Source organism: Canis lupus, chromosome 19 (assembly GCF_011100685.1).
Source record: "Canis lupus familiaris isolate Mischka breed German Shepherd chromosome 19, alternate assembly UU_Cfam_GSD_1.0, whole genome shotgun sequence".
Classification (NCBI taxonomy): Eukaryota; Metazoa; Chordata; class Mammalia; order Carnivora; family Canidae; genus Canis; species Canis lupus.
In genome coordinates this window covers 20,605,181-20,610,471 of record NC_049240.1, presented here as the reverse complement: position 1 = coordinate 20,610,471, position 5,291 = coordinate 20,605,181, and the positions used below count along the sequence as shown (strand labels likewise).

At 39.6% G+C, this 5,291-nt stretch overlaps 1 pseudogene; it reads right to left on the bottom strand.

Moving 5' to 3' along the window:
• Positions 1-3,960: 3,960 nt before the first annotated feature.
• Positions 3,961-5,083, bottom strand: LOC100682828 (annotated as a pseudogene).
• Between the last annotated feature and the right edge of the window lie 208 nt (positions 5,084-5,291).

The following is a 5,291-nucleotide window of genomic DNA, read 5'->3' as shown; positions in this document are numbered from 1 at the left end:
CATTTCTAGAAATATAAATATTTTCACATTTCCCCCTATACATATGCTTACATATTTATATTTCATTTCTAAGGTATTTATATTTTTGACCCACCTTACACATTAGAGATAGTGATGGTTAATTCATTAAACACCCAAACCAAGCAAATAGAACAACAGCACAATTGTTAGACTCTATAGTGGCGCAGGCTATGTATGTGTGTATCTCCTAACATGGATCCCACAGCATCATGGTAAGCAACACAAATACTTTGGATAGAACAAATGCCTTTGCAATGTTCTTGCAAATTTATATTCCCATTAATGGCGATATACCAAGAATAGAGTATATTTTTAATTTCTTTTAGGGCCACAGCTATGTTTTCCTTCTCACAGCAAATGGTAAGATATCATCACTATTGGGAATTGAAGTCCACAAAAGAGAAAAAATAGTTCTTCAATGACCAAATGCGATTTTCAGAAGTCATGTTTAATGAGTAACATGATTAATCTTGCATTTAAAAAAGAGTCAGAAATGATAAAAGGAAGAACATCTTCCTTCTTTTTTTTTTTTTTTTTAAAGATTTTATTTATTTATTCATAGAGGCACAGAGAGAGAGAGAGAGAGAGAGAGACGCAGAGACACAGGCAGAGGGAGAACAGGCTCCATGCAACAAGCCTGATGTGGGACTTGATCCCGGGTCTCCAGGACCACACCCCGGGCTGCAGGCGGCGCTAAACCGCTGCGCCACCAGGGCTGCCCCATCTTCCTTCTTTTGAACTACATTTCACTCCACAAATACTAATAAACAAAGAGTAGAGAGTCATGTGAAAAACCTATAAAGGATAATTCAAAACAGGAACTTGCATAGAATCATTTTCCATTAACTAATCAGAACCTGCATTAATATAAATGAAATCTATTTTAGCTTCCAGGAATGTCATTGATTCTTTAAGGGACCTAGAAGAATAAAGAATGAATGTATAAGAATAGTAATACGATGGTAATGTGTAATAATTATACATCTACCTAATTGCAGGATATAGTGCAAAGTGTAATCAGTACTGTGAAGAGCAATTTAGTAATCATTAAAAATTCTTAGGTGTTTCCCTCATAGTCCAGTGATTCAAAGTAACTTGTACATTTTCTGCCGATATCAACCATCACTTTAAAATTGATTTTATCTTTACTAAGTACAAAAATTGGCTGTTTTTTATTTCAAATAACTTTTAAAGATGAAAATATTTAGATATTATGTTACATATGTTGTACTTAAATTACATGCTGTAGCCTTCCACAACTCACCTTGATACTTTTGGTTTTCTTACATGTAACTGAAATGTCTTTTGAGTAAAATCCTTCATTAGCTGATAGGTCTCCTTTTGTTGAGAAATGCTAATTCCAGAAAGAGAATAAGGAGACAAGAATCTTAATCACTAAATCACAAAATCTTTTATAAAATTGAATAACCTCCAGATGCTATCTTTTTTGGCCTTGTAAACTAATGGAAACATATTTCAAACTGTAGATCTTTCTTCCTTCTTCCCTTTAATGAGGTCACTTGTACCTTTTAGTGGTCTACAAATAGCAAGCTAAATAAAAGAATGTCTTCTTTTTTATTCTCTGATAGCACTAAAAATGAACAACAGCCTCTCTGCTAAGCTTGTCTACTGTTATCTCCAGCCTCGTAGGCATATTTCTTTTAAATTAATCCTTGTCTTTCATGAACATACACATTTGGTCTTGGCATGTAGCTGGGCCAGTGGCTATTTTTAATGTTGTGGCATAATAGACCCATGGGAGGAGAAAATAGTGTTCTATTTGTTAGTACTTCTCAAAGTACTTTGGTTTGCATACAAAATTACCTGGGGATCTTGGTAAAATATAGTTTCTGACTCAGAAGGGCTGGGGTAAAGCCTGATGATTCACATTTCTAATAAATCTCAGGTGACCCAGTGCTGCTGGTCCGCTGACCCTCACTTTGTTTGCTAGGTATGATCAAAGTGATGTATTTTCATCTTTTCTCTTGAATCGAGTGTAAGCTTGGGGGAAGGGACCTAACCTATCTTTATCTATTCTTTAGCAGGGCCAAGCACAGCACTCAGCATCTGGTGGGCGCTCAATAAACATATGTTGCATACCAGACGATACACCAAGAGTAAAGACTCCCTGTTCTCTGGTGCCCTAAATTTTGTTTTCTCTCAGAATGTATAACAACAAGGGACCCTCTTCTCACCTAGTAACGTGATCTGGTTACAAGTCAGAGTAGTAAACTGAAATTATAAGGTTGCACTAGAAGTCACAGAACCAGGATGACAATTTTACAACTGTTTTTTTTTTTTTTTTTTTTTTTCACCTCTTCCCTCCTTTCCCTTGTCTAGCTAGAACATATTCTAGGAGTGGTGCCCTCTTCAACTCCTCATGGTCCAAAGTGCTGAAGTCTTAAGCCTCTTAGAGGGAAAGTGAGGGAGGAGCACAGGAGGCTGAGGGTAACACCTTGAAAGTTCTCTTTAATTTGAGAATATCAACAGAGGGTCACCCAGACTTACACATGCATTGCTTTGACCTTCTTCTAAGATGTGAAATCGTTTGTTCTTGAGGCAATTTATCCACAGTCATTTTTTTAGTTAGAATTGCTCCTAAGCATTTTTGGAAACTGAAGAGGTCACAGGTGTGTGGCTGTTGCATTTTGCCCCTAGATCATTAGGCATCCACCTTCAAGAGTGTACAGTGAAGCCATCCTGTGGGATGCTTGGGCAGCTTGCCTTTGTGTGATGGACGTGTAGACAGTCTTATACACACTCTGTGCTTAGAAAATCAGTGTTAGTTTGACTTTTTTCTAGTATTCTAAGTAATGGCTTAAATGAGAAGAATCATTAAAAAGATGCTAACATAAGGTCTAAATAAAAAGAGATGAAATGACCTTCCCAAGGTCATTGATAAATGACACTGGTCGTTGACAAATATGCACCAGATATCTCATCTCTATATCCCCAAATTACTTTACCAAGTTAGCTCATCCTTTCTTCCTATTCATTGTATTTTCCGGGAAGTAGTGAAGGTCTATAAAACTCTTGAAAATAATAAATATATTTTACTGTCAGACCCGAGACTAGAAAAACAAAGGTAATGCTGTTAAAAACTTTACAACTTACAGCAGACTTTAAAATTGACTTCTAGCTATGTTTAGAACCCTAAGGAGATAATGGCAAGTCATTCTTCTTTAGAAATATGTCATCATTAAGGGATAGAAAATAGTTCTCCATTCTAAAGAACAGCTCTCTGTAGGATTTGTTGAGCTTTCTATAGCTAAAGTTACTAAACAAAATAAATGACATCTCAGAACATTCTGTTGTCTTTGGTTTCAAATAACATATTTTATTATGTTTTCTTCACTCCTGGCTCCATAAACGGCAGAAAGAAAACCTCTCTTTAAAAAAATAGTGCCTGCCAAACAAATCTTTGTGGATACTGGAGTAAGTGTAAATTCAGGGTACAAGATATCTTTTTTGGCTTTAGTACTTTCTCAATGCTTGTCTTAATAAACATGGGTGGTTTGAAAGTATGAAGTTTCTGAGAAGGTTAATGTCATGGGCTGAAAAGATTGAAATCACAAAGCTTGAAACCCATCCCTGTTAATGAGGTTTTTTTCTGAGACACTTGCTTTTCATATTATCTTTCTTTTTGCAACCATTCTACCCTGGCAATACTAATACCAAGTGTTCTTTTCTTTATTGCTTTAAATGGAGAAAACAAAACAAAGAAAGGTTAATGAACTTGTCTTTTTTTTTAAGGATTTTTATACTATATTTTAAAAACCACAAAATAAAAAAGGGATCATTCAACATATATCTTAGAAGTCCTTCCAAGAATCTCTGTACGCAGCAGCCACACAGGCTGGCTGATGCCTTTTCCTTCTCTGCTCAGCCTGCAACTCATTTAAGGATCATCTGAGATGACTCCTGCTCTAGTTCTTAAAATCAGACTTGTTCCACCAAATCCAAGACCCTGAACTTAACCAAATTGTAGAAACGTGCTTTTACCACCCGTCCACCAAATTACCTCCCATTCAGGTGGCGCAGCGGTTTAGCGCCGCCTGCAGCCCAGGGTGTGATCCTGGAGACCCGGGATCGAGTCCCACATCAGGCTTTCTGCATGGAGCCTGCTTCTCCCTCTGCCTGTGTCTCTGCCTCTCTCTCTCTAGCTGTGTCTCTATGAATAAATAAATAAAATCTTAAAAAAAAAAAGATCAACAACAGCTTTAATTGCTGACCCAACTCTCTCAAACTCTAAAAATATTCGTACTGTTTCATCATCAGGGGCACCAGGAATTTCAAATATCGCACATTTTCCAACTTTGCCGTATTGTTCACACTCTTCCTTGGTTTCTGCTTCCAAGTCTTCATCTACCTCTCCTGCATCAACCATGCTCCTTAGGAGGACCACTTTGGTAGGACACTTAAGTATTTCAGTTAATGGATTTGAATCTGACTCCTTGGATGCATCTTTCTCGGTGGCATCACCCACAATGATCTTGCCTCCTCGCTTGCCTGTCTTCTCCACGGACAGTGCTATGCTCAGCCCTTGTTGGTGCTTCCCAAGACCCTGGCCTTCCCGGAAGCGGTACTTCTGCATGATTTTATGTGCTCCTGTGCCATCCATGTTGGCAAGGAAGGAGCTGCCAGGTGCAGGCGGAGATCTGGGGCTGTCTTGTTCCTCGTACACTGGAGGGGGGATAGCAGCTTTGGAAGACGGAGAGTGAGGTCTGGAATCCTCTTCGCAAGGGAAATCTCGGGGCAACTCTTTGTCCTTCTCTACAAGAGAAGTGGGTGGTGCAATGGCAGCTCCGCCCATGCTTCTTCTCCGCCTCTCCCGCTCATAATCCTCGGCCTCATCACAGCTGGATCTGGTCGCCTCGAAAACCCACTAGCTTCCTGTCCGTCTCTACGCCTCTTTCCTCGCTCTTCTATTTCTTTGTCTTTCCAGCTCCCGCTGTCTCTGTCGTTCCTCTCTTTGGCGTTTCACTACTTTCTCATAATCGTCAGGAGACATGGGATCGTATTCATCAGCTAAAGGCATCAAAACGTCTCCTGGGAGCCGCATCCTTCAGGCGGCCGCCGCGTGCGGGGGGGGGTGGGGGGGGGTGGGGTGGGGGGGACGGGGGCGCGATCTGCCCCCGCGCCCGGAACCGGTCTTTCGTAAAAACCTTTTTTTTTTTTCTTTTTTTCTTTCTTTTTTAATTTATTTATTTATGATAGTCACAGAGAGAGAGAGAGGCAGAGACACAGGCAGAGGGAGAAGCAGGCTCCAT